Source organism: Crocuta crocuta, unplaced genomic scaffold (assembly GCF_008692635.1).
Source record: "Crocuta crocuta isolate KB4526 unplaced genomic scaffold, BGI_CrCroc_1.0 scaffold97, whole genome shotgun sequence".
NCBI lineage: Eukaryota > Metazoa > Chordata > Mammalia > Carnivora > Hyaenidae > Crocuta > Crocuta crocuta.
This window is the reverse complement of record NW_027531999.1, coordinates 7,335,871-7,359,949: the sequence shown is the minus strand read 5'-3', so window position 1 is coordinate 7,359,949 and position 24,079 is coordinate 7,335,871. Positions and strand designations below refer to the sequence as shown.

Genomic DNA, 24,079 nt, shown 5'->3' with positions numbered 1-24,079 from the left:
GCAGGAGCCTGCAGCCCGTGCCCTCCGCCTCTCCGCTGCCGCTGCCGCCTGCTCCCGCCGCCCGAGGAGGCGCGGTGCCACCCACTGCTCCGTCCTCACCCGCGCCCCGTGCCCGGCCCGGTCCCGGCAGATCTCCCCATCCTCCTTCTGCTTGCTGACTGCCCAAGGCGCTATTTGTTTTCTCTCTCTCTTTCTCTTTCTTGCTCTGCGAGCGCGGAGCGGGGGGGAAGAGGAGGAGGAATTCTTTCCCCGCCTAACATTTCAAGGGACACAATCCACTCCAAGTCTCTTCCATTTCCAAGCCGCTTCCGAAGTGCTACCGGTGACCGCAACTCCTGATCCCAAACCGGGAGGGGAGCCTCCCAACCTCAGACCCCCNCTCCCGCCAGCCGGGGCTGCTCACCGCCCGGGGACTGGCGCGTCGCAGCCGCCCCCTTAGCGCCCTCCCCGAGGTCTCGGTGGCCCGAGACTCGCTCCCTGCCGACAAAGAACTCTGGCCCGCCGGGTCTTCTTAGAGCTCTTTAAACGCGGCGCGCTGGCCGCCGCCGCCGCCGCCGCCGAGGTGTCCCTGGGAAGGGGCTACGGGAGAGCCCGGGTCCTCACCGAACGGGATTAACTCATGTGGCCAAGGGCGCGGTGGAAAGTAGTGTCCGCGAGTGTGTACGGTAGCTGGGTCACTTCCTCGCCAGGCGCCCAGTCTCCCTTTTGCCCCTGGATCCCGCGCTTCCGAGCTGCAGACATTAAATGCACTTCTCCAGGGCGAGTGGCTGGGGGTTGGGAGGGGACAATCGAGGGGCGCCCGGGACCCCGCGGAGTGGAGGGTTTTGTCTGCGGATGCAACCAATTAAGCGTGCAGCCGGCGCTTGCAGAGCTGCGCGCAGCGCCCAGGGCGGGGGGTTTTGTTCGCTGCAATTTCCAAGCCTCGGCGGGCAGGGCTGGAGCGGGACATGTCTATTGAGAACATTTAAACTCGGCTTCCGCGGGCTTTAAAACTTCTCCTGCGTTGCTTAGCCTCAAAGCGCTTCCTTCGCGGCAAATAGGCCTATTAGAAAATAATCCCGGAATCCCAAAGCCGCCCAAGAGCAAGGTGGGGGGAAACTGAACAATGTAGGCTTGCCTGAGCGTTTTAGAAAAACCGAAAGGGTTGTACCTTTTTGAAATCATCAAAGGAAACAAGCCAATCTAGAGGCCCCTGAGTTTTCCCGCTCTGCCCTAGCGACACTTTAAACCGCGTTAGGATCCAGTTTTACACCTCCCAGGAAGTCTCTGCCCTTCCCCCCCTCCTCCTTTCTTGTTTCCCACCCGCCACCCAGCTCCCACTGACCCTTAATTGTCTCCCACCTCCAAAATATAATCCAAAAGAAATTGCAGTGGGTTCTGGAGATGATTGGAAGTTGTACCTTTGAGTTAAGGCAGAGTTCACAAAGAAAGAAAAAAATGTGTCTCCGGTGTGTTTGCTCCGGATGTGCCCAACTGGCGCTAGCGGTCCCACAGAAGCTTGCAAGGAACCTTCCCCAGATTCTCTAAATAGGATGCGACTTTTCATTGAAGACCTTCGTGCGTTTTAAGTTAATTAGGCCCATTTAATCACCGAATCTGAATGAAATGTAAATTGATGATTCACTGGATAAATATTTAGGATCTGGAATATTAATCACCGCATTCTCTTAACCACTTGAGTATTTACTACTTGGCATAGAAGCCATTTAAAGTTTTGCTAAACCTATTGATAGTTTCAATTTCTCCTTCCCAGACACTTCCAGTCTTCCTCATTTTTTCCCCCTCTTTTAGTTTTCTCCAGTCCACCCCTTCCATTAAGAGTTTTCTGAAAAGCAGGTTTTGGGGAGAATGTTTATTTTTATCAAAAGATATTTAAATGTAGACTGGAGACCATGCCTCCAACTCCAAAAGGAAGTGGAGAATTGAAGCAATTATCTAGATAATTCAAGCAAAACCTCCCACAACAGATTTACCATAATTATTTGGAAATTTTAGGGGGAACGGAGTTATTTTCAGTTGAAGATCTTGGATAATTGCTCCAATACTTCACTCAAAGTGTTGATTGAGTCATAACTGACCTGCAATGCAGATATACAGAGATGATTAAAAACCATCCTTTCAATATGGAAGACTGTTGAAATACTTAACGGTGTTCAGCTTCATATGTCTGTTGTTTGAAATGCTAGCACAGCGGATAGTAGCGTTCGTGTAGGATATTCAGAAGTTGCCAAATGCATGACCGTACAAATTTTACACCTTAAAAACGTGCAACTTTCTCTCTACAACCTACAACCTTGTCGGCCTTTGTTACCGTCTGGGGTTGAAACGGACCCTAGTTTTCACAGGCAGAATAGAATTTCCTTTCTGAACCCTTGGATTAAAAGTAGAGTTATTTTCCCTTTCTGTAAACTCAGTACCATCATCATTCCATTTATGCTCTTGCTGAATGTGTTCCAACAGTGCTTTTGAGCCACACGTGCAGAAAATAATAACTTTAGAGTCAGGGTCAATTTCTTTCAGACATTCTTCCACAACAGCATTTTCTCCCCCCCACACTTAGGAGCCAGCCGGGGAGCCCTCTCCTAAGAGACCCAGGGGAAGACCCAAAGGCAGCAAAAACAAGAGTCCTTCCAAAGCAGCTCAAAAGGTGAGATTTCTCAAGTCAAGTCCCTCCACCTTCCTCCATGACCACACAAGCTTCCCTGGAATTTTCCCATTCTAGATCCAAGCCTAAGGATTTGTCCCAATTGGGTAACCCAAGACTCATCTTCTACCTGTGCTGTTTCTCAGCAGAGTTTGATTTCTAAGCAATTGCTTAGCATAAAAAGTTTATGAAGATGCTTCGAGTGCTGTTCTTAACAATTACCAAAGAATACAAAACTCAAAACAGGGGTGAGAGGGCGAGGAGGGGGAGTGGAGAAAGACACAGTTAAGATTTGCACCAGTTGTGAAATAGTTAAACAGAAACCCAAACTATAGGATTTGCTTGGGGGTGATGTTTGCAATTTCCTTCAAAAATAATAAAGATGAATTTACTTTGTGCTCATTTACATGATTACTGCAAAACCAAATCCTTCTATGAAGTTAAGTACTTTGCCAAATGGTAATTAGAAGTAGATCCAGTTGTGGGATACTGGAAAAAATTTTTTTCATGAATTTTACGTATTTACATGTGATGGTAAAGTATGCTGGTTGTTGCATTTATCATAATGTCTCAAAATGCCTTTGCATTAGGTGATTTAGAAATACTCTGGGACACTGAGAATTCTTTTAAACAAGGATTTGAATCATTTATTGTATATTTTGGGGCAGGATAGAACCCAGTCAAGTATAACTTACAGTGTTTTTATTTGTAAATTTTAAATTTGCGATTTAACATAACTTCATGTTGGTTGTATTTGAGCTAGCAAAGAGGAAATTTCTCAGGGTCAATGCATGTATAGAGACGTGAAGGTAATCTGAAACTCACTTTTTTTTTTTTAGCTTTACAAATAAATCAAAAAAGATCTCTATTGTATTTGTAAGTCTGTATATTAGTTGAAAACAGAGGTTCAAAACTCAGAAGGAAATTTTGACATATCTTTTTACTAGATCTGAGTGCATCATGTACAGTACTTGTTAAAAACGACTATATGATCATCTTTGGGGATTAGTGTTTTGTGTGGTTTTCTCTGTGACTGTGGGCACTAACCATATTATATGTGATAGTTTTCAGTGTTGTAAACTACCATAGCAACCAGTGATACATGTCAAGTTATTTAGGGAGTAACTATGAGTTCTTGTCTGTTTTATTTTAACAATCCTGAGCAGAGCTGAAGTGAAGGAGCAGATATCTAATGTATTTAAATATAACTCCTTCACAGAGTGAAAACTTAATTGTGACTCACACTTGATCAGCTCTGGAGTAGCTCTAAATTACCTTGTCACGTAGAACTGACAGTACATAACCTGATATTTCTCATATGAACATTTCCTATTTGTTACATTATTACCTGGTTTATTAAATTAGCTAACGTGGGCTGATTTGACAAAGGAGTTTTTAAATGTTGCATAAGTGTGGGATTTCCCTCACTTAATGTTACTGTAAGGAAATGGCAAAGGAGTATCTTGGTAGGTAGCTAACAAACATTGAAACTCTGGTGTAATTGCTCTGAAACATGCATCACTACAGCATCTCCCAGGAAGAAATCTGTATATCTCATCAGAAATAATTCATTTGAAATTTAAGATAAAAAAGGGAACATGAATCTTATCTCTCAGAGTTCACCTTATTATGTTTTTCTGAATGAGTAAAGAGACACTTCTGTCACCTTCTCTTCATCTTGAAAAGTTTCCCACTGACTAGCAAAATCTTTATTGGTAAAAGGAAAGCTGAAACCTGGGTCGAATTTACTACTTACAGCAAAATAACAAAAAAATTGGTTTTCCCCCAATTTTGATTGGTTTGCTTGATCTTTAGTTATTTTGGTAATAGGTGTTTACAAATGCTCCTAGGAGGCTGCTCATCTTTCTGATAATTCTCCATGTATGTGGGTACATTATTACAGCTTCTAGAACAAGAGTAGGTTTTCTTTTTCCCAGAGAAATCTTTCCCTGAAATCTTTCATTCATCCAGATGAAAGTATTTTCCACACAGTTCTGTTATAAAAGTCCCTGCTAATAAAAATGAGTAAATATATTTGCCCATAACATGACTGTTACGTTTTTTCAGTTTTATAAATTACGCTTCATTTGGAGAAGATAATACTTCGCAAAATAATGAATGACATTGATGATTTGTTCATGGCATGTGTAAACTTAAGGTATTTTCACTTTCAACTCAGTATTTATGGAGTTTGCTACTACCCTATGTAAGCATGATTATCAAACATATATTTGTTTATCAAACATATACTGTATACTGACAAAACATGTTTGTTAGGATTTTGAAAACCAATCTTTTTTTGAAAAAGTTCTGTTCTTCCACATGTAAGATAAACATATCTGGCTAGACTGACCACAGTAGATATGAGAAGTCTCTGATGATTAATAAATTGGGTATTCTCGTGCAAACAGACTCAGCCAAATGAAAACTAGAAAACAACACTAGTAAGCAAGTAAGAGGACAGAACTCTAAAATGAGAGGAGATCCAATGGACGCTGGAATCCTGATGATGTTGTGTGTTTAAAATTTCTCGTTGCTTGGGTTTCTTTACTTACAAAGTTTGTGTTTGGACTCAGTAACTGGCCTTGGGGCATTTGAAAACAAAACTGCTTGTTGGAGAATTAGCAATGTGAAACTTGACAATGCACGCTGAACATTGCGAGACCAAGTGGACAACTACTAAACTAGCCATCACTTAAATTTCAGGCCATAGTCAATAAGAAAATTGATTTGTGTAATGTAGAAAACAAACATTTATAAAGATTCAATTTGTTACGCTTGGAACTTTCGGAAGAGACGATCATGATTCTTCAATCTGCTTCTATTCCATTATGACAAATTCCCATGGATGACCATTATGTAGCGATTGTAATCATTCCTGAGAACTCCGATCTGGGTGCTCAAAATGTGTCCCTGAACCAGCTTCATATTGTTATCTTAATAAAAGAAATCAGAAGTTAATGTTTTCCGGAATAAATAATTTGTGTGTATGTGTGTGATGTGTGTGTGTGTGTGGTGTGTGTATGTGTGTGTATGTGTGTGTGTGTGTGTGTATGTCTGTCTTGACCCTTTTATCTATGTTTTAATGTAAGATATACCTGTGACCACTTGTCTCTTAATTTCTTTTTTGTTTTGTTCTGTTCTCCTCTCATGTTTGTGCTGGATGGAAATACTTTGTATTTTCACATTTTGCATGTTTAGAGAAGAGAAAGATCTAATCTCTTGTCTGATTAGGGTTTTTGTTGTGATACTACTCTCATGTAGTAATCATGAGAGAATACTAGAGGGGCTGTCGCTCTTTTTTCAATGTTTAAGGTCATAAGTCAAGCTCATCTGTAAGCCTCAAGCCAATTCTCATTTGGGTACTTTCAAGAAAAAAAATTTTTTTTTCTCAGATTGTATTAAATTTTAATAGAAGGAAATTGCATATAAAAAGATCTCAGGTGTGAGACAGCCCTACTGCAGAGTGTCATAGATTCGCTTGAACTTCCTTTTGACTTTAGGTGTGATGACCGGAGTTAAGGAACAAGGCACAGAATGAAAATATCATTCATCTAGGTAAAGTATGTGTACTTCAAGTAGTGTGTTCAGGTAAACGTTTAATTGGTATCTCCATTCGCTTGTACGAAAAAGGCCTGGAATGAATTGGATGCTGTGAAGGCAGGGTTGTGCTTTTTCCAATTGCATTCTTAGAAATCTGGCTGATTTATCATAAATGATGACCAACACCAAGCACAGGTTTTTTATGATGAGAGAATGTGGATTTTACTCGCCATTTCAGATGAATGTTAGAGCAGAGATGCTGAGTGAGGACAAGATTTTGTTCACAATATAATAGGCCCAACTGAAGAGAACAAGTAAAGGCATCATTATAGGTAAGTCAGGGAAAGTTGTCACATAACTCCAGCCTCTGGTTTCTGTGTTACTAGTAAGATTTAGTTTGATTCTTCTGTGTTGGAGAGGCAGATCATTTCCATTCGGGAGATTCAGGGCCCTACTTGAGTATACAAATGTATCCAGACAAGTGAAATTAAGTAAACCCTAATTGCTGTCTCCATTTTCTTGATAGTATATGCTCATTTACCTGAACACTTGACTCATTTTTTTCCTCCACTTCATTTTGTCAGGGAGGGCCAAGCCTTAATGCATCAGTAAATGCTATCTGGCAGAGCCTTTGAGTCATCATAGATTATGATCCAAATATGGGAGATTCAAATACATTTGAATTCTCTTATGAAGTAACTTTATTTTAAAGGACCCATAGTTCTAATTTTCTGGAAGCTATCATTCTGTCTGAACTTTTTCATCAGAAGCTCTCCATTGCTTTGACTGACCCACAACCCTAGCTCAAAGTCTCAACTAATCTTTCTGCTAAGGAGATAGAGCATACCTGATTGGTACTCTATTGTGTTTCAGTTCTCTCTTGAGAACTGGATGGAGCCTGTCAGGTAAATCATTCAAACCCATCTTCCCTTGTTACCACCCCATCTGTAGTTTTCAGAACTCACCTTAGCACCACATAGCTTGGCGACAAGTTGGAACAATGAACTTCATGATCGTGGATTCTGAACGTTTCAGTTATGAATTTTTGTTCTTCTCATCAGAAGAAGGCTGAAAATTGATTCGATTTTGGACTATTGCATTGTCCTCTCTTGTTTTAAGACACTGAGCGAATTTGAGTGGCATTTTCTAATTGACTTAGAGAGGAGCGGCACCATCTTTTTCTTTTCTCCAGGTTAATGGAGGGGGTAGTTGGCTCAGAAGGTAACCCTTGCGAACTCTTGTATCATTGCTATTGATTTTCCTGATTACCAAAGAGGTAGAGAAATGGTTTAAAGGAGGAGACTCAAACTTTCAAAATAGCTTTTCCTGTCGTTTTGGCCTTGGTTTTGATTTGGTGTTTGTATAGGTGAAGACAAGCATGTGTAAATAATGACATGAGAGTTGACAATAAGGGCTTCCTTGAGTGAAATGGGCATGAACTATGATGGGTGATAGATAGAACTTACTTCTATTTCCTACTGTGAAAAATGTAGTGAAGGCAAACTTGTAGCATCGTTTTAAGACTAAAAATGGTTGCACTTAAAATTTGGAAACCCATAGAATTGGACTATCAAACAAGTAAAATGAGAACTGCTCAATGCTTAGTCTGATTGATTGGCCCAGTTGATTTTGATGCCAGTGCACACTGATCTGCACTGTTTATATATTTCAAAGAACAACTGAACGAAATAAAATATGACTTTCTAGACATTGGATAGCCAGTTCCATATGTGCTTGGGTCTGTAGGTCTTTGTCTTAAAGATGCCTGTACAAAGATAGATGAAAACAAAACAAGGTACTATGCCCAAATATTTTTGTTTGCTTTTCTTCTCATCTTATTTTATGCCCAGATATTTTTCTGGCTTTTGTTTGTTTGTGTGCAGAGGCACAGATTGATTTTGGGTGAGGGAGTTTGGACTTTCATGCATCATCACAGTACATATAAAATGTGAAATGTGATGAGAGTACTTAAAAATCAAAAACTGATAGCTTTCTACATTCTCGCAGAGAAATCGGACTGAGACTCAGTCTGACAGAGAAATCAGAATTGGACAAATTCGCTTGGTTCCCAATCTCGAATCTTGTCCATGTATTTATAAGAAACTTGGAAATGTTTTACTTTTAATTACTCATTTGACTTCCACCCTAGAAGCTGCGAGGCCCAGGAACCCAGAAGAACAGCCCCTTTATTGCCTTGAAATCAGATTGGGTCTCAGTTCCACTACTTACCAACCTGGTCAGTTTGCTTAATCTTTCATTTTGTGAAACAGGGGAAGTAATAGCTGTCCCATTTGAGTAAGATAATGTTCAGAAAAATCACACTGGAAACTTACAGAATTGGGAGGAGTTCTTTTGAAGGGCAACATTTTAAAGTATGGAGGGAGAGAAGGAACTGCCTTTGAGTCCTACTAAATGCTTTAGCTTTTGTTAGACCCTTTACATATATCAGCTCCCTTAAGCCTCTGATGTAGATATTGTATCTTCATTTCACAAGTGAGAAAACTCTGATTCCAACATGTAAACTGTGACCTAATGTTCCATTCTAGAACATGGTGGAACCTGGGCCTGAATTCAAGTCTCATTCTAAAGCTTCTGATCTTTCCACTACTATGTGCTGTCGGATATTTTGTGAACTCTTTGCTACAGGGTGGATTAGGTTATCTCCAGTAAGTTGAAATGCAGGTTAGAAGTTAGCTTTCAAGAAACCCTTTGGAGACAAGCTTAGAAAATGATTGGAAATGTGTACCCATCGCAGCTGATACCCCCAAACTTCTGCCCCCCAAAACCCACAGGGCTATGTTTTTGGAGATCAGAACACATCCACTCTTCTTATTTGTTCACTGAAGGGGCTAGATGAAATGCTTTCTAGAGTTCCGACCAAGCTGCAGAATACTGATGGCAGGAGGGAAATAAGATACACATGTGATATAAACACCAGGGTTTCTTGCTTTCCTTTCTTCCTTCTTCATTCAGTAAATACGTAGTGAGCATATCTCGTGCGCCAGGCACTAATGCTAAGCACTCTTTCCAAGTTGAAGAGTTCTATTTGTTAGATGAATTTCCTTTTTTAGTTATTATGATTAGGATTAGGATTTTAGTGTGGAGTACATGTAAGACTTCTCAGGAAAAGAAAAAAATTGCCTTTCCCACTTAACATTCTTCCTGAACTCGCTTCTAAGCATATTATGAAGTTAAACATACAGTTCTGAATCCAAGCTTTTTTTTAAAAAGCAAAAATATGAAAACAAGCGAGGAATAAGTAACTTTTAACAAGTAATGATGTGGCAGTTGCAAATATTAGTATGATTGTATAGTCTGAAATTTCTGTTCTTACACGTGCAGAATTCCCAGCATCTTTCCCCAGCCCCCAGCCTTCCACCCCCACAAGCTGTAAATACTTAGAACAAGTTACTGTCTCAATTATACATGGGTTTGTAGTATAGAACCAAATTCCACTCTGGTGAAGGAAAACCAAATATATACCCCACAGTACTGTACATGTTGATATCTTCAAAACAAAACAAGCCCCTGAAATGTTTTGTTTGTCTTCTATTGAAAAGTAATATTCCGACGGGCATTAAACACAGGAGAAAAGTTAAAGCCAGTGTTTTCCTATATGTAAAAATCCTGGATCTGTGCTCGTTTACAGACCAAAATCCTAACTTGTTTTGCAGCCTTTGTGAAGTTTGATCAGAATGATTAAATAGTGTGGGTCTTAAAGAACAATGGTAACCTCCCAGATCGACGCCACACAGCGCAGCTAATGTGTTTCTTCTAGATGTAGACTCAGAAGAGGGTTTCAGTTTACATGTAACACAGGCCTGAAGACCAAGGAGCAAGTTTGCTTTTAACAAGTCCAAGTGATAATTGTGATATTTTGCCCTTTAGTTAATGGTGCGAATTTTATTTTTGAATAGGCTTTTTGTAAATGAGATGCTCGTTTTAAAGTCCTCTTCTCTGCAGGGCTTTCTCTCTCTCTTTGAGAGATTTGCTTTCTCTGACTTTGAAATGCAGTGAAACCCTTTGAGAAAACAACCTTCTCTTCAGCAGATTTTAGATACGCCCGGATCACATCGTAGCCCCTGAAACATAACAACTCTACCGAGAAAGCCTGGTGTAGTGCTGTTAGCCTTTAAGGTCAATAGCCTCTTCCTCTTAACCCCACCTACCATCCCCAGGCCCATTAAAAAGGATTTCTATCTTCCATGTTTGTGTAACTTACTACTGGGTAAACTGTGCAATCTCACAGTTGATCCCAAAGATTAAATCAGACACTGCTCCTGTATTAGGGAATTTTGTGCTCGTGTAACTCCCTACGTACTAGCCAAAGGGTTTCTTAAAAGCTTCATTCTAAAGGTGACAGATGGATGTAATGGAATATTTGCATTGACTGAACCTTCTTTGAGATTGGACTGACTCGAAGGAAAAGTTCCCCTTGAGGAGTTCCATCTTGTTAGGAATGAAAAAGAGCATTTATGGAGCATTTCATTCATGGTGGGCATTTACTCCTCCCAGGAGTCATTATCTCCATTTCACACATGAAGCAAAATGAAGGTTTTCAGGGACCCGCCCAAAGTCATAAAGCTAAAATGGCAGAGCAGGGATTTGAATCTAAGCTTTCCAAAGTAGAGTCTGTGTTCCGCTTAAGAGCACTTCCTCTCTCCTTAAGACAACACACAGAGAGAGGGTGTGATTCACTGGGTGCTCCTGGCTTTCCTTTACGCTAATTCCTGGCCCTTCCAACTAAAGGTAAGACAAAGACACTAACCTTTGACAAGAAATGATTCCTTTGTGGAATCATTCAGAAGTAGGAAACGATTCACAGTGCCCAAACCTGATGGACAGACCGAGCTCCTATAGGTTACCAAGTTCCCTTCTGTTCAGGGAAATTAGCTAAGTCAGTGACAATTTTAGTTGATGAAAATATCTCCGTGTGGTATAGCATGCCTGTATGCCAGGGGGAGGTAGTATTTTAGGAGGGGAGAAACCAGGCTTTAGAGGCCAGCAGAACCAGATTCAAATCCCAGGTGCGCAATTTACCAGTTTTAGGTGTGACCTTTCACAACTATCTAAGACTTAGTTGCTCATCTGTAAAATAACAGGAATAATAATACCTACCTTCTAAGATTTAAAAAGATTAAAATAACACATGTGAATGACTTAGCCCAGTGCCTGGGGTATATTAAATGTTCAATAAATGTGAACTAACATTATTCTAATCATGCAGAATTTCAGTTAATTCCTAGGACCTGTTGGATTGTAAGGCCAGGTCAGGGAGATGCCATTTGTGAGAAATCTTGTGGCATATTTTGCTTGTTTGTCTGCCTGCCTGCCTGCCTGCCTATCTATGTATCTATATATCTATGTATCTATGTATCTATCTATCCATCCATCCATCCATCTTCTCTCTGCATCTATTTTTACAAGGCAGATTGAAGAGAGAAAGAGGAAAGTCTCACTTGGCAGTGTAGCCAGTTGTAACAGGTCATTTTAGAAACAAAAAGTAGAATTCAAAACAAGTTATCCTGGTTTAGGTTACGTGTGTGTGTGCGTGTGTGTGTGTGTTTTAATGTTTTATTTATTTCTGAGAGAGAGGGAGAGAGAGACAGCGTGAGCAGGGGAGGGGCAGAGAGAGAAGGAGACCCAGAATCTGAAGACAGGCTCCAGGCTCTGAGCTAGCTGTCAGCACAGAGCCCGACGTGGGGCTCGAACCCATGAACCCTGAGATCATGACCTGAGCCGAAGTTGGATGCTTAACTGACTGAGCCACCCAGGTGTCCCAGGTTACTACTTGTGTTTTGTGTTTATACAGCCTTGGGATGATTCTTATATACAGAAGAAGATGCATGAACTTTTCTTTATCCTGGAAAGTATAAATATGTGTTTATATAGGAGATGTATATTGTGTATGGGTGTGTGTACGTGCATGCATTTGTATGTGTTTTGGTGTATTTTGGGATTGGAGTAGGGATCAAAAACATAGGGAATTTACTTTATAGATTATGTTGAAATTTGATCCACCAGTCAAAAACAACTATGATTCCAGAAAAATCTTCTATGAAGAAAAGCAATTAAAAAAAAAACAAACAACAATACCTTTTAGCTTTTTAGCACTCCTACTTTCCAGCTCAGAGACAAACATTGATGACTTCTGCCAACTTTTTTTTCTCTCTTTGCTTTAAATGAGCTGATGGACAAGTGATTGTTTTTGGCAAGGAATGGGAATGGGAAATTATGTTGAAGTGTGCACATGTTTGGTTTTTTGAATTAGAAGCCTATGTATTCTAACTTCGGACTTATTTTTGATTAGTAAGGTAGAACTGCTTTGTACATTGTAAAGCAATGTATCTGTTAACTTTTGTAACTTTAGTGGTGACATGGAAAAAATCGTTTAAGAAACACTGACTTTCTAAAATACTACTTTATGTAATTATGGATCTGGGGGAGTACTTTTTTGTTGTTGTTGTGGATGGAAATAAAAGCAAAATGGATTTTTAGAAGTATATTCATGCATTTCAGAGGAGATCACTCCAGGGGAATGTTTTAGGGTGAGAGTTGCATGGATATCTCTTGACATCATGCAGTGAAAAACCGGAAGAGGAATCTACTCAAACAAGGAGAAGACAATCTCCATCCCTCACCACAAACCAGAACATTCTCGCTTGGAATGTGTCCCTTGGTGCAGCACTTATAAATAATGTCAGGTAGGAAACAATATGACTTCCTTTTTCATTTTGCAGAAAGCAGAAGCCACTGGAGAAAAACGGCCAAGAGGCAGACCTAGGAAATGGGTGAGTAATAAGATATAATTTCTGTTGGGTCTTTTTTTGTAAAGAAAATTTTATTTTTTAAGTGAAAATTACTTTTATTTTATCAATTACATGTATTTCTAACTTCTGGTCCGATGAATCTTTGAAAGGGTTAAGGCAGGCGACAAGTTATCACCACTCTTTACCATGAGGCTCCAGGAGTTTACTCAGAACGCTTTTCTTTCCTGGGAGGGACTCCTCTTTCTATCTCTTATCAACATGAAAAGAAGTCTCCACTCTTCCTTCAAACAGAGTAACAATGAGATGACTTGTTCTGCGGGTTGAGTAACTAAGGTTAAAGGGTATTATGAAACCTTGGAAGTTGATTACAAATGGTGATAAAATTCAGATGAAATGTGTGGGAGATAACATTTTAACGTTTTCTTTTTTTCTTCTTCTTCTTTTTTTAATTTCCTCCATGGCTTTGCTCTGGACACATCTCATTTACTAGGTGGTTTGTGTTTTCCTTTTTACATTGGCTTTTTAGGAAACCAGGTTTTAGTTTCCAGATTTTTTTTTTCTTCCTTTAGTTAGTGGTCATTCTTATGTACTAACATTCGTGACCATGGCCTCTATGCAAGGGCTCTTGATCCCACGGGAGCACAGATCCTGTATCTTTTTTCGACCAGAAGTTCAGTGATAGCTGAAGAGCTTCATTAATTTTACCACTTACACCTGGCTCCTTTTGCTGCTGCACTGCCCATGTTCTTCTGGTCTGTCGTCCCACTGACAGAGGAGAAAAGTCTTAAAAATGAATAAAGCCATTTCTCAAGAAAGATAAAGGCATCTACCATACAAGGAATCATCTGTGATGGGATCTTTGGCTTCCTTTTTCCCCCTTCCCTGGCTTATTCTTCATGCTTCTGCTCTTTCAAAAGTGTCTTCGCTGCTGTTTTGGAGTGTATTTTCCTGCTGGCATGCCATTCCTTTCTCCTCTTGAGTTCTACATCACTTTCTATTTATACTGTGGTATTGCCTTTCATTTAATTTATTCATCTTGTATTTTTTTTCCTCTGCTCAACATGTGTTGGGATTAGATTTCTTAGCACAAGGAATGATCGTTAGATTAAAAACATCTCAGTGTTGCAGTGTAACCTTAAAGTAAGAGCATTGCATTCAATCTTCTGGTCCATAAATGAATGATCTCCAAACCTACCCCCCAGCTGGTAATCATCTGGACTGCTTGAGATCTTCGGTGTTAGGGAACTCACTACCTCTGAAGTCTGCCTCCTCCTTCTTGGGAAGCTCTGAACATTAGAACATTCTTCTATCTGACTCCCTGTAGCTTCTGCTCCTTGTCCTTAGGCCTCCTTCCTGGGAATATATCGAGTAATTGTTTTCACTTTTATTCATGACAGACCTTCACATGTTTGAAGACAATTAACACATATTCTTTTTCATCTTTTCTAGTCTGAATATCTTTAGTCCTTTCATTTTTGTCCCCCATAAAGGAACATTCTTGTTGTTCTCTTCTCAGTACGTTTGTTTATGAAGCTTTTGAAATAGGTCGCCCAGAACTAAGTATCATGTTCTAAGTGTGGGCTCCATAACTGGTGGATTTATCACCTTTCTTATTGTACATGTGGTTACGGACTAATTAATTAACCACCCCAAAACTTAATAATGCCTTTTTTTTTTTAAATAAAAAAGCCATTTTATTACGCTCGTGGATTCTTTGGGTCAGGAATATGGGCAGGGCACAGCAGAAAGTCTTGTCTCTGATTTAGGATGTCTGGGGCCTCAGCTGAGACGACTCACACACCTGGGGTTGACTTGGGCACCTGGAGTCTGCAATCTGGAGGCTTCTTGACTCACATCTTGCTTTCGCAAGGTGGGCTTGAAGTCCGGGTGTATCTGGAGCATCTGCACACCTGGCTTCTCCAACTTGGTGGTCTCAGGGTAGATATTCAGCCTTCTGACATCCGCTCAGGGCTCTTAGAGAGTTCTGGCAAATGAGAAGAAAGCTGCCTAGTCTCTGAAGTCAAAAAGGGTCGCTTCCATTACACGCTAGTGAACACGTGGTTGGCTAAGTTGGTACTGGCATGCATATCAAATATAGGCCTGCCAGTTTCCAAGCCTCGGAACTTTGAGAGGGCATCCATCCTACTGAGCTAATCAATGAGAAAGACCTGTATCAACTTTCTAAAACGCGATGTAATAGAAAATGGGAAGTTCTTTAAAGTCGGGAGATTAATGTTGCTATAATGAAATAAGTGTAAGCAACTACAATGAAAGTTACTGAGCACAAAACCTTCCATCAAGTGTGGCCTCTTTTTGGTCTCCCATCTTTCTTGAGATGTAATCGACATATAAAATTATGTAAACTTCAGGGAACCAAAGTGATGATTTGATACTTAGATATTACAGAATGATTATTGCAATAACATTTGTTAAGGGCTCCATTTCCTCACATAATTACCATTTCTTTTCTTTTTCTTCTTCTTCCTCTTCTTCTTCTTCTTCTTCTTCTTCTTCTTCTTCTTCTTCTTCTTCTTTTTGTGGTGAGAACAATTAAGATCTACTCTCTTAACAACTTTCAAGTATATTACACGGTGTTGTTGACTAATCGCTTGCTAGATCCCCAGAATTGGCCACTGAAAGTTTGTATCTTTGTATCTTTGACTAAGATTTCCTCCTTTCCCCCATCCTCCGCTCCTGGCAACCACCATTCCACTCTCATTCCTATAGTTTAGGTTTTTAGAGTCCACATATAAGTGATGTTATATAGTATTTGTCTCTCCCTGTCTGACTTATTTCACTTAGCCTAACGCCCTCAAGGTCCATCCATGCAAGGCAGCATTTCCTTCTTTCTCATGGTTGAACAATACTCTGTCCCGTATATTCTGTGTGTGTGTGTGTGTGCGCGCGCGCGCGTGTGCGTGTACACGCACACGACATCTCCTTAAGCATTCATGTGTAGATGGACACTTAGGTTGTTGCCATATCTTGCCTCTTAACTGATCTTTCTACCTCTAATCTGTTCTACTGTTTGGGTATCCTGTAATGTTCACCAGTTACATCTGTAGGCTGTAGTCATCTCACTGCTTTTCTCAGAAGCTGTCTCTAGTTGCACAACTGACCCCTGAATTAATCACAAAGTGCCGTAGCACTTTCAGGCCCCCACAGTTTACATCCACTTATTTTTATGGCTTTATTTCCCACCACTCCTCTTTACACAGCCAGTGTTTCAGCCAAGGACTTATGTGTTTTTTTTTTTCTCAATGGAGTCTTCCTCATTTGAGTGATATATGGATTCCAGGCATCTGGTCTTTCTGTTGAATAAGAAGCCTATGTTTCTATCCACCATAGAAACCCTTGCTTTCTGGGGTCATCCTCATTGACTTTCATGATTTCCAATTTTTATTTATTTTTTTAAATTATTTTATTTTTTAAACATTAATTTACCTTTGGGGGACAGAGAGAGACAGAGCACAAGTGGGGGAGGAGCAGAGAGAGAAGGAGACACGGAATCGGAAGCAGGCTCCAGGCTCAGAGCTGTCAGCACAGAGCCTGATGCAGGGCTCAAACCCACAAACTGTGAGATCATGACCTGAGCTGAAGTCGGGACACTCAACCACACAGGCGCCCCATGATTTCAAATTTTTAATTGGCTGTGAGAATGAACGATGTCATGTAGTGAATTGTTACAAGGCCCTAATTTGGTCTCCAAAGAAGAGTTGTTCTACTTAGAAGAGGAAATAAAAGGAAATTGTGTATTTTTCTAGACGGTGTGTTTCCTCTTTGCTTGTATACTGTTGGGTAGAGTATGCAGCCAGTCACAGCAAGGCAGTCAGTTCAGTGCCATTCTTTGCTGGAAAGCATGTACTAAAGAAATAAATTATTGCATTTTCCATAGGAAATGGGCTTGTCCTTTATAGTTAGTTCAGTTCTTTCCAAGTGTCGTTGACCAATTTCCTTGTATTACAGATATATTTTTGACTAGATTTACTAGGTACATGGCCTAAAAGCCAAATTGCTACCCTTTTATTCTTTTGAGTTGTTTCGTTTTGTTGTAAAGTTCTTTCACTTTTAAAAAGATGTCTTATAAATCTTGCAATACCATGTAAGAGGTCTGGAAAAAAATAAACTCTCTTATCTGGTGTGATTAGAATCAGCAGTTCCTAGGTTATTCAAGAGGTGACTAACCAAAAGTACATATGTAGAAGTAGGAGAGAAACTTGCTTCGGTCTTGTTTTGGTGACAGATGGACCATTGGCTAATCCAGTGAGTATATTAACTGAATTTTGATTAAGGGCACTTCTATTGTTTCCTTTATTCTCCTTTGTTCCCCCCACTCCCTGAGTTTGAATTAGATTTTGGGTCTGCTATTTTGATGAGTTAGTCTGGACGACTTCTTCTTCTTCTTCTTCTTCTTCTTCTTCCTCTTCTTCTTCTTCTTCTTCTTCTTCTTCTTCTTCGGCATGGAGGAGATGAGAGGTAAAGGAAGGAGAGGCAACTGGGACCAAAATTTTCACCTGGTCTTTAATACTTGGGAGCTCAGGATCTGGATTCAGATGGCTTGGGTTCAAATTTTGGCCCATCACTTGACTAATTGTGGAATCTTGAGCAAATTACATGACCTTTTAAAGATCTAGTTTCCTTATCTCTAAAAAGGGGGTAAGAGTGGCCCGTTTCTCACAGAGTTACTAGATACATACGTTTCTCATACATAGAGTTGTTGTAAGGATTAAAGACGATCATGCATGCAAAGGGCCTGATAAAAGACATGGCACATGTGAGTACTCAATTAATGTTAGATACTGTGATTAATTCTGTATATTTTCATGTAGATACCTCCAACAGTCTAGACCCTACTTACAGCTACCAATAGTTAACACACATAGAGTGAGGCGACAGTCATGTGTCCAACTAACCAAGGATCATTGGTGGTATCATGTCTTTAATGTATCCATGCGGATTTCGTCAAGCTTAAGAAATGCTTATAAAGAAAACTAAAGTTCATTTTTTATTATTTTTATTTATTTAGTTGTTTATTTTAATGTTTATTTTTGAGAGAGAGCGAGACAGGCAGACAGTGAGTGGGGGAGGGGCAAAGAGAGAAGGAGATACAGATTACGAAGCAGGCGCCAGGCTCCGAGCTGTCATCACAGAGCCCGACACGAGGCTTGAATTCATGAACCACAAGATCATGACCTGAGCCGAAGTCGGACACTCAACTAACTAAGCCACCTAGACGCCCCAAAAGTAATTTTTAAAAAGTGTTTATTCATTTTTGAGGGAGAGAGAGAGAGAGAGCACACGCTAGTACATGCAAGTGCACATGTGTGGGGGGGGCAGAAAGTGGGGGGACAGAGGATTCGAAGGAGGTTCCGTGCTGACAGCAGAGAGCCTGAGGTGGGGCTTGAACTCTCGGTCCTGGAGATAATGAGCTGAGCTGAGGTTGGATGCTTAACCAAAAGAGCCACCCAGGTGTCTCCATATAAAAGTACATTTTAAATCTATTTTCAATTAAGGGAGAGATTTTACATAGCAGCTTATAAATCTTTCTTCCAATTGTGGAGGTTTGGTGTCATGTGTTCAGTTCATCAGTTTGAAAGTATTGTTCTTTCTGTTTGTCTCCATACACACATGCAGAGATGTGCTGGTTTTCTTGGACCCTCCCATAGAATTCCATTAGTCAGTTCTTATGCCAGTTGAAACCAGGCATTTAATATTTGCCTTTCTCAGTTTTTGCCTATGAAGGGAGCTCATCACATAACAGGTTTAGTGGTGGGAAATATTCGAAAAAAATTTCAGAGAATGGACTAAAAGCTCAAGAAAATGTGAACCTCGTGGATGAAAGGCTCCATCCAGATGTTGCTTAGAGGAGCAACTAGTACTTCCAGAGGATGAAATAATAAAGAATAAAGCAATGGGAACAAAGGTGCTCGGAGGTGTTTTGTTTTCAGAATATCTTTATGAGAAAGGAAATTAATAACAGAAGGGAAGTATACCCCCCATTATGAATTAATGGTTTGTAAAGAGAAAAAAAATCCTCTGGAGATACTGAAATTGACCTGAAAATTGAACCAAGGACTAGTTGCTGAAGCTCAATTTTGAATGATCGGTAGGAAGTTAATAACAAACCCCAGCTGCTTCATGGGTTGCTCATTCTCTTTATTTGGTAATGGGGTGTGTGCAGTACATTTTAAACCTATGCATTTCTGGGGTCCCTGGGTGGCTCAGTCGGTCAAGTGTCAGATTCTTAATTTGGGCTCAGGTCATGATCTCATGGTTGTGAGACTGAGCCCCTTGGCAGGCTCTGCATTGAGCGTGGAGCCTGCTTAAGATTCTCTCTCTCTGCCCCTTTCTCTGCTCATGCACACTCTCTCTTTAAAGCAAAACATGCATAAACTAAAATAAAAAGACACATTTCTGTTCTGTCTCTTCTGAGGGAGTTGTCTTTTGTTAAAGAGTGTGTGATGCCCAGGAAGGTGATGTCATTTCAGCTGTCAGTCAAACGTGAGGATTTTAGATAGGCAATAAGGGGGTTTTTGTTCTTTCAAGTTTGAAGAAATCTAGAAACCTAAGTGATGATTTGAAGATCCAGAACAGGAAATTAGATCAGAATAAGACCCATTACAAACTAGACTGATTAAAACTCTTCGGATTTCTTCTAAAGGTCCCAAACATTAATGCATTGAGGAACCTGGGAATCTGATGTTGAAGTGCAAACATTAGGTTTTCATTTCCATTACTTTTTCCCTCCAGATGTTTGTTACTTTTTTTTTTAGCTTTTAGCCATTTGTAATTTAACACTTGCTTTGTTTAAACTGAAGTATAACTTTGATGTTTAGAAAGGAATATCCAATAATGTATATTGCAGATAATTGTAACTTTTTATGGGAGTCAGAGAGAAAGAAATGACTTTGATATAGCATCAAGAAATGCTAATGGAGTGTGTGGAGGCAAAACCATTTTCCCTTAGAAAGTTGCAGTTATAACATGTGTTACAAAATGGAGATGTTCCCTGTAAAGCACATGGTTCTTTGATATGTGTTCAGTAACTTAAATATTAATCTTCCAATGCATATGATGTGTTTAAAATTGATTAGCAGTGTTTTCTGAAATGATCCCCTTTCCAATATTTTCTGATACACATGGAATACTTTGCAAACCCTCATGAAACCCTGTGGGGGAGAAGTGGCTTCACTTTATTATTATCATTGTTTAACTTTATTTGGTTTTTTAATTGCTGGCTGCCAAACTTCCTAACATAACTATTTAAAATGGCAAGGTTAAATATGAAAATACTAAGAAATAAATCATACTCTGAAGGCAAGAATCAGATTTGCTCCTTAATAGTTTGATTCAAGATTAATCTCCTTTTTTATTTGTTGGAATATTGACATGCTATTCTTAATTATTCTGCTAAATGAATCCTTAAAAGAGAGGCCGATAACTCGCCCTGTTTTGTCATCCAGTTCTCTTTGGCGTGGCCCGCTGCTTACCAGATCCTGACTGTTTAGAACTATACAGCCACTGACCTCAGGGTTTGCCACGGAGGGACAGCTGATACAATACTGCGGTAACCATGGGGCCTTAACAAACTACAATCAAGGAAGGCCATAGTTTTGTCCCATTTGTGAGTAAGTGGCAAATTATAGACAGGAGCTAGTTCAGATAAATGTTCTATTTCTCTGCACAAAAGAATGAGCTCAAGAAAATCCCAAGACAATTCTACTCTTACTAAACGTCAGGTAGCGTGGCATTCAATATGATATGAAATGATAGGATAGTAAATGTATTTAAGACTTTATCTGAACTGCCATACACATTGTTACCTGTGCTTACCCCAAATTGAGTATTTATGGATGACAGTAAATTTTTCTAAAATGTTAGAAATTCTCGTGATGTATATAAATAAATGAATATGGCACATCTACCTATCTCTCCACACACACATTTTTTTTTTACTAGGCAACATAGGTAAAACAACTCCATATTTCAAGAGAATATTTGTCCTTTTTTTATTTAAAAAAAGTTTTTTAAATTTTTTACTTATTTTTGAGAGACAGAGACAGAGTGTGAGTGGGGGAGGGGCAGAGAGCAAGGGAGACACAGAATCCGAAGCAGGCTCCAGGTTCTGAGCTGTCAGTACGCAGCCCGACAAGGGGCTTGAACTCACCACTGAGAGATCACGACCTGAGCCCAAGTCTGGCCCTTAACCGACTGAGCTACCCAGGCGCCCTTGTTCTGTTTTAAAGGGTGGAATCTGTTTTAACTTTAAGATTTTGTTTTTAATCCAGGGATTCCTTATTCTAAACTCTTCAATATTTGACACAAACATTTAACCATTTTTGGCAAAATTTCAATCTGATGGGACTTCGTCAAGCCTACTGTCGCTACTTTGGAAATAAGGGCTTCTGTGTTTTAATGAGCCGAATACCTTTGGGCAGGTAGCTTAATCTACCCATGCTTTTTCTCGTGTTTAAGTACCTCACAGGAACATTCTACCTGTAACTAATGGCTTTCAAGCATGTAGGGCTGTATTGAGACAACCTGCTCAGTTACCCAGGGACTGATTATTGAGTTTGTAGATGATCCAGCCTGACGTCCCCTTCTTTGCTTTGTTTTCCCTGCTGCCTGCCCTTTGGCCATTTCCCTACTCATTAGCACCTCTGCCAGATGGGGGGCAGGGCCAGGAACAGGGGTCAACTCTGGTAAAAGACTTGGTGGGAAAGAGGCGGGGAGTAGTGGTTGACCTAAGGTTTTCAGCTCAACTGTCAATTTGACCGATCCAGGCTACGCCATTCTCCATCCTCAGTGGTAATCCAATGCAGCAGTGACAGTGACATTTATTTTTTTCACTCATTATTTATTCATGTTATAATATATGAGATTTTAGACATAAGATGTCTTTTTAAGGATGCTGTGGGAAACAAAAGTCTCTTTTTCTATTTCCTCAGTATTGACGAGTGGCTGAAAGCAGGCTTGGGTTAGCAGGCCTTTGCCCCCTATTCAAATCCAGAAAAACAGCGTTAAATCTACTCTAACATTAGACTCAGGCTGTCTAATGACAGTTCTTTAAGTTCAGGTAAAGAGAGATTGCTTTATGATTCTCAGAGAGTCCTGTTTGGGTGTGAATAGTTCACAGAGCCAAGCCTAGATGTTATGACCAAGCGAAGCCTTGCTGTGGTCTCGGTGCATTAAGTCGGAAAACACGCTTTGAGTGTCTCTTTGAACCTGGTAACGTGCAGAAGGCCAAGCATGTAAGATGGACGACACAGACATGCAAGAAACTGCTCGGACACTGTTTTCTTCACTTGTTTGTTCGAGTCTCTCTTGTGTGGCGGGACCATTTGACCCGTAGAGTTCCAGTGCAAGACCCTTTGATGTTGTAATTTTCCCTTTGTCTAAACAGTTTAGGAGAGTCTTCTGACAGTTTTGTGGATAGAACCCTGTGGTAGGTCCTGGGGAGACTGAGGGCAACAATGCGGATGGGGGCTACCTTTGGGGCACTTAGAGTCTGGGGAACCAAACAGGAAGATCGGATGCTGGCCCATTAAATTAGAACCCTGTGCTTTGGGTGCTGTGAAGCTAAATTATATTCCAGTTTTCAAGTGTTTGGAGCTCTTTAGAATTTAAAAGTCCTTCCATAGAAATGATTGTGTTGCTCTCCAATCCCAGCAGCAGTCTATAGCATTATTTGAATGTAGCTGTATATTGTTCTAGAGGGCCTGAGGTTACATTTTCTCTTTATCGCCACAGCAGATATCCAGGCTAATCTCAAATGTATACATACATATTTGATTCCTCAAAATAGTCCGTCATTTTATCTCATTAATATAGGTTTAAAAAGGTAGGTATTAAATTGTCAGATATAGGCTCTAAGGAGGAAGGGAAATGGAACCAGAAAGATCGGGATAGTTCTCTCGAGCCGCTGCTTCAATATACATTGCTCTAATTTTTTCTCTTTGTTCATGCTGATAATTTATGTTTACCAGATAACTTTAAAGTCGCTTGGTGGCAAAACGATTAATTGTATACTCAGGTTTCTGGGTCCGGCTACCCTTTGTGTTTAAAAATGAGCTCTTGAAAGTAGAGAGCTTATTATATGTATCCTTTTACCCTTAGCACATAGGACCTGGGAGGAAATTCCACAAAGTGATTAAGAGCTCAGACTGCCTGCGTTCAGTTATCAGCTTATGGAGGCAAGTTGCTCATTGTCACCAGCTCCAGTCGACTTGTGCGTAAAATAAAGGGTCATGATAGTTTTCATCTCATAGGATGATTTTGTAGGAATTAAGTGAGAAGCCGTGAAAAAACTTGATTCAACCCTTGCAGGCACCCCCATCGATCACCGATCACCATTGTTGACATTAGTAATGTCAGGCCTATGGCAGGACTTCGTAAATGTTTGCTCAATAGAATGACAGTCTTTCCTATGGTGTCTAAAGCATAGTCTTTGCATTTTTGATTTCCAGTAAGAACGTGGATTTGAATCGCTTCTTTGGCTTTTTTTTTTTTTTTAATCTGATGGTTTGTATTTTTGAAGAGGCTACCAAGGGGTTAAAAATACAAACCAGAGGCATCAGAGCAGTGTTTGTAATAATTTCAAATTCCAGCTTATGCCCTTCCCCTGAAGAAGTAAGCTGCGAGCCGCTATCACCCAGGCCCGATACAGACTCTGGATGCCTTGCCCTATATTAATGTTTCCATTCCCTCACTCCTGGAAATAGCGTTGTGCTTTCCAAAATAGACTCTAGCGCTGCACCTTCAAAGAATTTTCGTCACAGCTTTGGATCATCAGAAAAACAGAAGAAAGCTTGGTTGGCAAAACCTCACAGGGTAATTTCTCAGGTAGTTTCTAATTTTTTTTCTATAAAAACCTCTTTTAATTGCTCGCTTCCCATTTCCTTTGCCACCTAATTTTTGGTGTTAACATGAAAATAAGCAAAAGGGGAAAATCGGGTTAATAACTATGTGTCTCTTTGATTTCTTTGGGGGGGGCATTTTGAAGCACAAAGCAGTGGGGTTTACCATTAAGGGTTCATTGGGGGAGGGGAGAAATCTAACACCCCAGGTTTTACATCACTAAAGGGGTAAGGACTTCACAGTCGGAATAACAAAGGTAGCAATG

At 40.2% G+C, this 24,079-nt stretch overlaps 1 long non-coding RNA gene across 1 annotated transcript in view; it reads left to right on the top strand.

Annotated features, from left to right (window-relative positions):
• Positions 1 to 2,560: 2,560 nt before the first annotated feature.
• The window catches only part of LOC144240811 (uncharacterized), a 129,091-nt gene continuing 107,572 nt past the window's right edge, over positions 2,561 to 24,079 (top strand). Inside the window, exons 1-2 of the long non-coding RNA XR_013337857.1 lie at positions 2,561 to 2,647; positions 12,928 to 12,978. This is a non-coding gene — a long non-coding RNA (uncharacterized LOC144240811). The remainder of the gene's footprint in view (positions 2,648 to 12,927; positions 12,979 to 24,079) is intronic.